We start from the raw sequence: 12,796 nt of genomic DNA, 5'->3' as shown, positions 1-12,796 counted from the left end.
GATCTAGTTTTGCAAAATGTGTCGAGCATGAACGTGAAGAGTGCAGATGCCATGAAACCGCCAACCGCAGAAGATTGTATTATCCTTCAATCGAAGCCTTTCCAATGTCTACCGGCGAACCGTTCAATGGAAAGAACGAATTCAAGTGAAGTACAAAATTTATAACGCAAACAAGGTTGGTTTTTCGGTTTCCACTTGCCCATGGAAACGAGAAGCTCTGCGAGTGAAATACTGTCTGGATTGTTTGGTAATTGATGGAGGTAATTTGTTGTTTGTCAATAAATCTGTCTCTCTAAAACCGATCAAATCAGTCAATCGTGCATCGTGTAATTGCATGCCCAATCACTTACTACATATAGTTTTGCGGTAAACCGGATCTTATTGACAGCATTATTAAGTAAATTTCAGATTTAAGATCTACTATAATTGCTCTGCGTTGTCATTGTCTTAACGGTACTTTGAACAAAATGTTTGGACATAATTTTTTTGCTTCACGCAAACGCAAGTAGTTTTTGGCTTAATCTAATCGAAGGAAATATTCACTTCTCACACGTATTTTCGCTTTCCGTGTTGCCTGCTTTTGGAGTAACAATTTATTTCGCAAAATATGCAAAATACATGCCAAATTCCATGCCAATCCGATATAGTAACGGGTGTTAAATAAAAAATGAGAATTTTTTCAATCACATACAAAAAAAATATTTTTTTTCATCGATTTCAGTATTCCTTTATTAATAACATATTGTATTTTCTTCAAAAAAAATGTCAGTAAATGTTTGAGTAAGGGCCGTGGTCTGCTGTTCGACGCAACTTTGTCGCGATGCTCTCACAAGAACGTTGTACGGCACTTACGTCCATTTTCCGGATACAATTCCGGATTCTTGTAGTCAGTTGCTTCGTGTCCTTGGCCCTCCAATTGTTTTTATACACTAGGGCACTGAGTGAGCCAAAGAAATCCTCTATTGGGCGGCACTGGGGCAAGTTTTTTGGGTTACGATCTTTCGGCACGAACGGTATCTTTTTCTCCTCAAGATACGCCAGCGTCTTTTTGGCGTAATGGGAAGACGCCTTGTCCGGCCAGAAGACGTACTTCCCATCCGCGTGATGCTCGTTCAGGAACGGCAGCAGGATTTTATCGAGGCACTCTTCTCGATAGATTTGTTGGTTGATTGCCAGACCGCTCGGCTTAAACCAAGGCTTTGAAATGCCCCGGTCGGAAATGGCGATGTACAACATAACCTTTTTTTCAAACTTGTGCTTGAACTTGTATTTCACTTCAGGCGGTGTGGATGACTTGTCGCTGAAGTAGTAATTATCATTTCCTGGAATATGCGTTTTGGACAGCGGAAAATAGTTTTCGTCGTCCAGAACGAAAGACGTCCCGCGGTATTTTTTTGGTCATCCACCGACACTGTGATTTAACCGTCTCAATCTGCTCCTCCGTGTACTCCGGCGACCTCGTCTTCTTCCTGCAGACGATTCCTTCCATCTTGAGGGCCCGATGGATCAATACGTGGGAGCAGCCATATTTCCGACCGGCGTCACGCAGGCTGGTTGCGTCCTTGTTGTCAAACAGCTTCTTTAACGATGTCTTCCTCTGCTTCGTCATTATCGTCACCGGACGACCACTTCCGACCTTCCGCTCTACGTTCAGGGAACCCAGGATACGATATACCGTACTGACAGGTACATTTTCTTCCTTAAAATGTGCCACCGTAGAACCGTACAATGCGTTCGCGGAGCACGTGCTGTTTCGACGCCATCTTTGCTTTGACTAAATTCAAACAAGCAAAACCACAAACGCCTAATGTTTCTAGGGAGCCCAAAGAGCAATTTTCTTGGAGAAAGAAAATTTTACGCTCTTTATTTGAGTTACTGAAAGGTATTGAAAAAATTCTTATTTAACACCCGTTAGTTCTTAGATTTTCGTGAAAACCGGTAGTTCTGTTCCTCACTGCAAATTATCGGACCTGTATTTTTCATTTTTTCCATTATGATGTCCATTTCCATTTTAGGGTGGTCCGAAAAATTGATTTTTCCCCTTTTCCCAAAAAATTACACTCTTTGAAACATTATTAACTTTTAAACTACTAGACCGATTCAGATGATCGACATATCAAATTAAAGCCATTTTTTGAAAAATATTACATTTTTTCACGCTTTGGATTTTGTTTTCGTAATCATTTATTGTATTAGTTTTTTTATAGTTTAAATAGTATCGGAACAAGGGCGCTACATATTTTAAATGGTGATGGGTATTTCATCAATAGAAATAAAAAATATGGGTTTAATATTTCGCGATAAAGAACAAAATTTCCAATTTTTATGATCATTTGAAAACCACTTTATTGATTTAGCATGATATGGCTGAATAATAATATTAATATTGAATATATTAGTTTAAATTTCCTTTCATTGAATCTTGAATAGGTAGGAATAGGTTCTAGTTGGTCTAGCGTTGCAAGACTTAATGGTAATTCTATCAAACTGTTTTATTAAATTCCGCAAAATGCCCTATCTTGAAATCCGATTTTGTAATGGAATTTGCGGGGTTTTTCGTTGGACACAGCGCACAAATTTTTTTTTTCATATAAATAAAATGTCTCACAATACAAAATCTTTATTCTCGAATTAAAAACGATACAAAGTCGACAACTGAACCGCTTAGGAACCAACACGCTCGATAGTTGCATCGCGATCATAATTTTTTTTTTCCTTCAGACTGCGCCACTCTGTAATCCGGACCTGGCACCAAGTAATTACCACCTTTCTCTCGCAATGCAGAACTACCTGAATGATAAGAAATTGGGATTAAGAGATGATTGTAAAAATCTATTGCTACAGTTTTTCGCCAAAAGGGACCAAGGCTTTTATGAGAGAAGTATTATGAAGCTACATTCAGAATGAAAACGAATTTCACAACAAAAATATTCACCGTTTTGACCCAGGTCGGACAATCCGAAGTATATTAAAAATGGTTTGAATTTTACCCAAAAATAATAGATTACTTTTTAGATTAAAATAGATTTTTAGATTTGAATTAATGTTAATATTTTTTAAAAATAACCCGATGAATGTTTTGGTGCCCAGAAAAGGACCATGGTTTTATGGAAACCGCTGAAGGTGGATAATTGATGATTCATTCTTGTTCTCGTGAATACAATACATAAGCTGAAACCAGAAAAACCGGAGCAACGTCCTATCTTCCCATCGAACCTCCGCTGTCGTGGTGTCGCTAGCATGATGACTGATGAATTGTGAATGGGACAATTATTTTTTGTCCCACCAGCATACCGTTATTCCATATTTATTAACCACCTCACTCAACCTTTGGCAACACATGAAAGCAACATCAATGTGTGCGTGTGATGCAAATATACAAAAGCACTCTTCACCAAACGGCATGAAAATCGATGCGTTGCCTCAACTGAGAAAAGTGCATCATTGTGTGTGTGTGTGTGTTGGATCGTTAGCACGGGAATGGTTCTCCGATGAAAACGTGCCTATGGACGCTTGAACTTGCAAGTTCACAGCGGAAACTCTTTTTTAAAAATATTTCTGGAAAGAACTAATAAATTAAGTCTTTCCGTTTTATAAACGGTGGAAGCAAACACGCTGTATTAGGAGCAAACACAAGCTTTGTATTTTCGTTCAGGTTAATTTAACCCTTCGTATGGCCTTGGCAACTGTTTTGCCACCCACAAAACATATTTTTTTCGCTGCAGTTGGAATATTATATTATTACAAAACCGCGACCGGCAGAAAACTCTGTTCAAATTCGTTGGAAATACAACAAGTTGATAAGTTTTAACTATAAACGTACTATTTAGGATCTACTGCGTTAGATAAATAATAAAATTTTAATAAAACAAATGGTGTGTTTGATAAAAAATGAAAATAAAAATCTTTTAAGTCTATATAGAAAAATTAATTTTTTTTTCCCGCTGCAATTGTATTGATGTTGTTACGGTTTAAAAAAACGAAACAAAAAAGAATCGTCGATTCTTTAATAAGAAATGAATTCATAAGTACAGAAAAAACCTCACTAATGCTTACCCCTTCCCCAATAAGTACATACCTATGAGGCAAAGTATGCTGTCGAAAACCTGAAATCAACTGTGGAAATCAACAACGATTACAATGTGAAGGGTTGGAAGATTTCCGGTCCCAAATGCTGATAGCGGAAAGGGGAGAGAGAGAGAGAGAGAAAAAAAAGAGAGAGAGAGAAAAAAAAAGAGAGAGAGAGAGAAAAAAAAGAGAGAGAGAGAGAAAAAGAGAGATCGAGAGAGAGAGAGAGAGAGAGAGAGAGAGAGAGAGAGAGAGAGAGCCTCAGATCGAATGCCGGTAGTCAACGAGCCCCCAACGTCATCGTTGCTCCTCACGCTTTCGGGTGAGTCGATCCAAAGTCTTTGAGGTAACAGTACGGTAAGAACCGTACTGGAACCAATGAGGTCGACTACCGTCAACGGGCAACCACAACTTACCTCTCTCTCTCCTACAATTCGCCGACTTACCTGCTCTACAGTTCCTGTCCGGCCGCATCGGTTCTAACCCCCCTAACTTGAAAAGTAATAAAGAAATACATTCTCATACTTACCTTGTGTTCTTATTAAATATATAACGAATCCTTTAATAGTGGTTCTACTTTAATCCCGCTTCGCATGGTGAGTCCACTTCGTACTTGGTAGAGAAGCCGACCTTGAGGTTAGGTCTACCTCTGAGCTAGCGAAACTTACAATTTTTGAATAACCAAAGGCGCAATAAAGTTAGTTTACAAGGCAGGAGTGTTTTTGGGGTTAACCCTTTATAAGACCGTCACAACTATATTGCCACTCGGAAATAAACCCACATTAATAAAAATTTAACCCCCTTCCGGTTGACCGATTGATCTGAAATTTGGAACACAGCTTTATCTCTGCAGTCATTATAAAACTGCGTATTCCATGATCTTGGAAATCCAAGATGGCGGCCGCTACAAAATAGCGGATTATATATTTTTTCAATACCCTATCAATATGGGTATCAAATGAGAGAAATTGACTAGTAGAACACAGTTATTTATGAAAAATGCAAATACAAAATGGCTGCCACCACAAAATGACGCCATATATATTTATTCCAAACCCCATCAATATGGATATCAAATGAAAGGGCTTGACTAGTAGAACATAGTTATTTATGAAAAATGCAAATCCAAAATGGCGGCCGCTACAAAATGGCAAATTATATATTTTCTCTAAACCCCATCAACAGGGGTTTTCCCAAAAAAGAAATCAATATGGGTATCAAATGAAAGTGTTCAACTAGTAGAACACAGTCGATCATGAACCATGCAAATCGTAAATGGCGGCTAGTAGAACATAGTTATTTATGAAAAATACAAATCTCAAATGACCGCCACCATAAAATGGCGCCATATATATTTTTTTTCAATACTCCATCAATTTGGGTATCGAATGAAAGTGCTCAACTAGTAGAACACAATAGATCATGAAAAATCCAAATATGTTTTGAAAGTCTATAGAGTTGTCGCACATTAATAGATATTTTACCCCGTTGATTGATTGATCTGAAATTTGGAACACACCTTCATCTCAGCTGTTATTATAAAACTACGTATTCCATGATCTTCATAAATCCAATTTGGCTGCTGCTAAAAAATGGCTGAATGGCTTGACTTGGAGAACACACTTCATTTTGAACAACATAAATTCAAAAAGGTTGCCGCCACTAAATTGAAATGCATTGACTAATAGAATACAGTACATCATGAAAATATAATTTTTCTACTCCCTCTTCGCTCCTTAAAATGTATCAAATGGTCATTTGCATAAAAATGTTTAGACTTATTCAGATTTATTTCTAAATCAGTTTCCATAAAGTATCCCCTCCTCCCTGGGTGCGTAACATCTTCTTCTTCTTGAATGGCGTTAACGTTCCCTGTGGAACTTTTGCCGTCTCAACGTATTCATTAACTAGCGTCGTTCATTAATACTTGGTTGAGATTTCTATGCCGAATAACACGCCTTGAATGTACTCTAAAGTGGCAAGCTCTAGAATACGCGTGACCACAGTGCAAGCCGGAAGAATTTTCTTTGACGAAAAATCCCCCAACCAGAACGGGAATCGAACCCGAACACCCGGCATGATAGTGTGGGACGCTAACCACTCGGCCACGGGTGCACATCATAAATACGGGTGCGTAACATAATAATTTTATATTTGAATGATCCCATAAATCTCATTAGTAGCCGCTTTGAGTGACTCTACTCTGACATGAAAGCGCCTAAAGTAGTGATCCTGATCTTATTGTTTCGTATTTTAATCTCTAGTATGTTGTGTCCATTATGCGTGAATCAGACTACTTTCCCACATCTCAAGTCTATCAAAACCCCTTTTCCAATAATTTATATGTGATTCCATCAATTTAGTGCTTCATGAATCAGTTGTAGATAGTTCGACAAACAAAACCACAAATTGAATTCATGATAGTTCGGCGTTTCAACATACCCTGCACTACGGGGCAAGTTGGAACAATGTATATGAAAACAAAAAAATGAACATTCATATTTTTCGGAACAATCTATTGTGAATCTCTATTTTTTATAGAATGTCATCTGTCATACCTTGCATATGGTGCAAACAGGGGTGCCATTGCGCATTCCGAAACGAGTAACTCGTTTTGAGAAAATTCGAACTCAAATCGAAATGGTTTCAGTATTATGTATATTTTTCAAGTTCATATTTTCGGTGTACTAGATTTAGAGCAAAATTTGTCTCGTAGAGAAATATAAAATTTTTGGGTTCGTAAACAAAGCTGATCAAATGCATGTAAAAATGGTCGAAACGAACAAAAATCACTCGTTTCGAAATACGCAATGTCACCCCAGATTTCAATTTAGTGAATTTGTGATTTTTTTTAGATAACTTTCAAGTTGAACTTCGAAAAAACCGTTTCAACTTACCCCGATGTAGCTTACCATATTTATGTTGCATCGAATATGATTGATTTGGCATCCGGTTAATTGAGATATTGAGATAGACTCAGTAATTTCAAAAACATCTCATCTTCAAATCGTTCATCATGTTATCGTGGGATTTTTGATCATACCTGAAGTGGTAACCTCATTTGGACTACGCCCAGGCTTCCCGATATATGTGATGTGGTGCAATACAAGTTTCCGGATTTTGATGTCATATTATCAAACCAGCCGCAGGCGTTTAGTAAGAAATGTGGGTTTGAAACTATAAAGCTCATTGTAAATCGCTAATGAAATAGATGTATACAGGACGACCAAAGACCGGAGAATGGGAAAGAAAGTGAACGCAGACGGCAATGTAGCGATAGTGAATGTACATTTCCGTTAACTGGCTGTATCTAGATAAGTAAAACAACGAAACGATATCTCGATTCAGCCAACCCACTATCTGTTACGGAAACAGTTCGAAATATCGGACACACGGTGCAGCTGAAACAGTAATTGATAAATGCATGTGTTCAAATGATCTTGTGTGCAAAATTAAAATACCAATGGATCATCATGACAAGAATCATATTTGCTCATGATTATACTGTTGAACACAATCCATGTGTCATCCTAACATGCTCAATCAGCCTTTTTGACATCAGACAGTAGTCACAGTTGAAGACACACCGTGCAGTTTTGTGTTTTCAACCGGTTTGCGGTTGCGATTATTGTCGACTGGCCTTCAATTGCGCCAATTGCAGTTGTTATGATCATTATTATGTGAATACGACCCGCAAGATGCAATCTCCAAACTATGGGCGTTCGATGCGGCAATGCGAAATGTCAGTAACCAGTAACCCGATGGCGGGTTCAGAAAGCACTTAAATTGAATAATGAATCAATTTATCGCAACTATCTTATCTGTGCTGATCCAATGCGTGGTTACTTGTTGTTCATGTACGCAATTGGGGTGATGCTGTTTCGCAACGAACCATGGCACATCGGTTCAGGTGGTCATCTTGTGGTAGGCGCGATGGCGAAGAGATTGATTTGCACCCAGAAGCAGAAGCTTCAATTATAGAAAGGAGTGACTCAAAAAGCGAGACGAATGGCAACGTTCCGTGAAATTAAGGCCTTTTCCGACCGTTGGGTGCCGTTCTGGGCCCGTGGCGCACTTGTGCATCGGACCAGGACACAGAAACATACGCACACATAAATTGGTCAGTTACTGGTGTTGGAGGGTGGGTTCGGCGCATTTCACGCCACTCCGTAAATAGCCACGTACTCTCGTATATTGCCTATCCCGTTCGATAATGCCTGAAGCAAACGATTCATCACGCGGGCTTCGATAAATTGCGCTGATATGGATTTTGGTAAATTCTCGTTTGGCGTTGTATCGCGAAACGAGTCACGCTTAATAAATGTTACTTCGTGTTCTATGGCGCCATAAAACTATCAGACGCATTTCACTTCATAATTTAGTTTTTCATAACGGAGAATGTTAAGCGAATGGGTTGATTTGTTGTGCTAAAATGTTCTTCGCCAGTGTTGCTCAATGAATTGTAAAGTTTCTGCAGGGAGTGTTCAAATCGGTTTCGGTTGTTTGATTGGAGACGGTTCCCAGTTGCGGCACCTACGTTTGTCTAGCTGGTTAGCAAGTGAAAGTCAAATGGCAAATTAGTACTTGTTCTGTTGGGCCGACAAAACGCTCACTCAAGCACAAACGCAATGTACGGGCTTGGTCATGCGAGATTCGATGCGGGAAGGAAGTGTTTTGCTTGTGAAAAACCAGGTCGAAGAAACCCCACAAATTCTTGAAATTCATTTGTACTTTTGGAACATGTTGATAAACTATTAATTGTGATTGAGAATACAGAGGAAAATTCTAACCTAAACTAACTGACATGGAATCAGGGTTACCAATGATATTTTTCAAAAAACTGGAAGATTGCTTTAAAAAAAAATTGGAAGAAAACTGGATTCAGTAAATCGGTTTTATTTCGAGCAGTTTTTGCGTAGATTGTTTCAGTTGCCATACATAAACAAAACGTCCAAAACTGTTAAACTGATGCCTCCATGCACTGACTAATGCAATGATCTATGCATTGGAGTCCTGGAATAATTTTTGATTATGGCCAACAATATTATTCCAGTCAAATAGTGCATATTTGATACCAAAACAACATTGCTGAACTATTCATTTGGTATTGGAATTACCAAATTTAGATATTGAAAAGCTATTCCTATCCAAATTTTTGGTCATATCCTTATCTTCTCTCGTCAATGTAACAAATCCTTGTACAAAATTTATTAGATTCATTCCGGTGACGGTGGAATTTGGAATTTTAAATTCACAGGCATTTGTTTATGCATGAATTGAATGCCTTCTTTCAGTTCGGCCAGCGTATTTAAGTCACGAAGAGCAATAGTTATTCAACAATAGAAAATCGAAATATAGGTGATACAAATTGAAATTTAAAATCCAGTTGTGGTAGTCAAGAAATTTTCTATAGAATTTGAATTCTATTTTTGTGTGAGTAATACAAGAATTATGAGAAGTGTGTTACAAAACCACAGAGCATTTTCGCGAAAGAAGCGTTCATCTTCGAAGCCAAGGATGAATTCAGTCAATTTTTGATACCCTGCTCTGATGTAAAGCGTACTTCACTCAAATCGTTCTGCATCGATCGAAACAAATCTTGCGTAACTTTTGAAAAGGTCCTATGTAACAAATGTAAACAAATCGAGTTAATCGAGTAGATCACACCTTTTTGATTCCATCAGACGCAGAGCATTACTTCGACGCCGTGAATTATCGCTGTTCCTAATTGGTCCGGTTTTACATACGATCTCTTTCGTTTTGGAGTAATTCCATTTGTGGTCCCCAGTAACGATTTTATGCAAAAAAGGATTCCTTTCGTACCGTACAAACAATTTTCCGGACATGCAGAATCGCCGTTCGACATCTCTCGCTTTCAATTCAAACTTTTTCGGTTGACCCTGACGTTTTTTGTCTTTAACACTAAATCACCACTTTTAAATCGCCCAAACTACTACTTACAAAATCGGGTGCAGAATCACCATGAAAGGTTACATTCGATGAGCTTTAATTACCTTTTCCTTCCAATGGAAACAGAAAATCAAAACTTCCCGCAAGTGATGCTTATTTGCAGCAAAATTTCGATATTTACAATTGTGAAAAACTCGAAGATTTGTAAACAATATTTGGTTGACAAATTTCGAAACTTCACGTCTTTTATTAAGAGTGCCAAATCAGAAAACATGCCATTTTTTTAAAAACTTGTTTTGATATTAATAACTATTTTTAGTGCAAATGGATTTTGATGATTGGCATACCAATCGAATCGAATTTCTCTAAGATTTGTTACATTTTACATTTTACGATTTTTTTAGATAACGTTCCAGTATTAGTTACCGAATAAAGAGATTTTTTTAGATAACGTTCCAGTATTAATTATGGTACCAGTTTTATTCATACAGCATTTGAATCAGTCTGAAGGATAGTTATATGCAGTTTTGCCCCACGTACAGATTAATCTGAAATGGTACAGATTTTTTCGTTATTTTTGGTACAGATTCTGTACGGTACAGAGTACAGATCTTCGTCAGAAAGTACAGATTGGTACAGAATTTTTCCATTTGTGAAATGTCTTACACTTGAATAAAGCAACATTGAGGTACATGACGACTTTTACGCCGCAGTATCGCTTGGTTCTGCTCATCATAAAAGCATTTTCAATGCAATGCTTGATCAGTTTCTTCAGGACGAAATCCCTCACAAGAATCGTCTGAAGGGATTCGCATCAGACTGTGCTACGTATGTTTTGTCCCAGATCAAGAGATTGAATCGTATGTTCCAGGCTGGAAAACCTGGATGCTACATGAAGAACTGAAAGATTTTTATCTGATCGTTCTTACTAAAATCTGCAAGGAATCTTACGTTGCTTCAATGTCCAATGCTATTCAAAATGATGATCATTTGAAAAGCGACAGGAATTTTAGGTTGGTATAACAGCCGAAGAATTTATCAGAACAATGGACATCGAAAGGCAGATCATTTCAAAGGATATTTGTTGAAGTGGAGCATGAAGCTGATCAAACAAATAAGAAAAAGATTCGATTTTGATGATTCCACGCACAAGTCTGCGGCAATGTTAAATCCCAGAAACTTTTCTAATTTGATCAGCATTAACGTTGTGTGTGTATCCAGACGCTGTTATGTCATTACCTTTGTCTGGGTCCCTTCACATTGCTCAATTCCGGGTAATGAGAGGGCTGACTCATTAGCAAAGGTAGGTGCAATTGAAGGCGATATTTATCAGCGTCAAATCGCCTTCAATGAATTTTATTCTTTAGTCCGCAAAAATACCATAGTTAACTGGCAACGCAAATGGAACGAAGATGAATTGGTCCGGTGGTTCCACTCGATTATCCCTAAGGTTAGCCTCAAACCATGGTTCAAAAGTCTGGACTTGAGTCGGGACTTTATTCGCACCTTCTCCTGACTCAAGTCCAATCACTGTTCGTTAGATGCGCTACTCTTTCGTATTAATCTTGCCGACAACAATCTTTGTGTTTGTGGCCAAGGTTACCACGACATCGAGCACGTTGTTTGGTCGTGCGAGCTGTATCTTGTCGCCAGATCGAATTTAGAAGACACCCTTCGGGCCCGAGGAAGACAGCCCATGGTGCCGGTGAGAGACGTGTTGGCTCGGTTAGACCTTGATGACATGTCCCAAATATATGTATTCCTTAAAGCTATCTTCGATATCTTCGTGTGTGATTGTCCTTATACCCTTAGTTTTTCCTTTTCCTTTTCCTTTGTGAGAGATCGGATCCCTTCTTAAGAATAAGATGAAATGTAAATACATATTAGATATAAGATAGGTTTAAGAATTGAGTGTGATGAGTGTGATTGAGTGTGTGAGTGTGATCATTGTCAATATATCCTCATATCCCCTCCTTTTCCTGAAGAAAATATGTCACCCTTCTAAACTCGAGTCGACCGCGAGTAATCGGTTTCCTATATTATTAACATTAGAATTAAGGAAAAATGTATATATACTAGTAACAATACAGTAAGGAGTTCGGCTCCTTTAAACCTATGTAACTGAGCCTGTAAAAATAAACGATTGAAATAAAAAAAAAACGTTGTGTGTGTGGGTTAGAGAAACGGGAATTAACAAGATGTGGAGAATTAATTCCGTGCACTAAAGATAAAATTACTCCGTAAATAAATCGCAATTTCAGAAAACGAGCATGTGCAGGGTTGATGGACAAAAATTGAATACCTAAAAAGAATTGACGGCTCGCTAGCCTTTTCGGCACTTCGATGTTTTGTTTGTAACGTTCTCATTATGCCTCACTCCTCGGCAACTACAGTGATAGACATTCGTTTAGCCGCACTTTGAAAAAACTTGAAACACTTACAAAACACCAAGGAATGTTCTTTTTATCGGGATACTTATTTGCTGTAGTGGTAGTATATTTAAGTCAATTTTATTGAAAGGACGCGCGTCACAATCACACACACAAGGCGGCATCGGTGGATATAAACATTCAAACGTCGTTTTTTCCCGAGACATATGCCGCAGGGCATACAAATCGGGTTTTCGAATAATCAACATACCTTTATCTGTCTTTTTTTAAAACATACTTGGGAATTTTCAATTTACAAGGTAAATATTAGATGTGCAACGTTAGAAGTTGGTCAGATTAGTGATCTACGTAGAATTTAAAGGAATATCGAGAGGTATTCTATTAACGGAAGAGGGGCGGAAAATAATAAAGATATTCAGTGAACAAAA

The 12,796-nt window shown here is 38.1% G+C and overlaps 1 protein-coding gene across 9 annotated transcripts in view; it reads left to right on the top strand.

Annotated features, from left to right (window-relative positions):
* LOC129771839 (bromodomain-containing protein DDB_G0280777) overlaps nucleotides 1–12,796 on the top strand; it is a 237,822-nt gene that overhangs the window by 82,035 nt on the left and 142,991 nt on the right. The gene's annotated exons all lie outside the window — the stretch shown is intronic.

The sequence above is a fragment of the Toxorhynchites rutilus genome, chromosome 2 (genome assembly GCF_029784135.1).
Source record: "Toxorhynchites rutilus septentrionalis strain SRP chromosome 2, ASM2978413v1, whole genome shotgun sequence".
In the NCBI taxonomy this organism is placed as follows: Eukaryota; Metazoa; Arthropoda; class Insecta; order Diptera; family Culicidae; genus Toxorhynchites; species Toxorhynchites rutilus.
The sequence above is the reverse complement of the archived record's forward strand: the minus strand, read 5'-3'. Positions and strand labels throughout refer to the sequence as shown.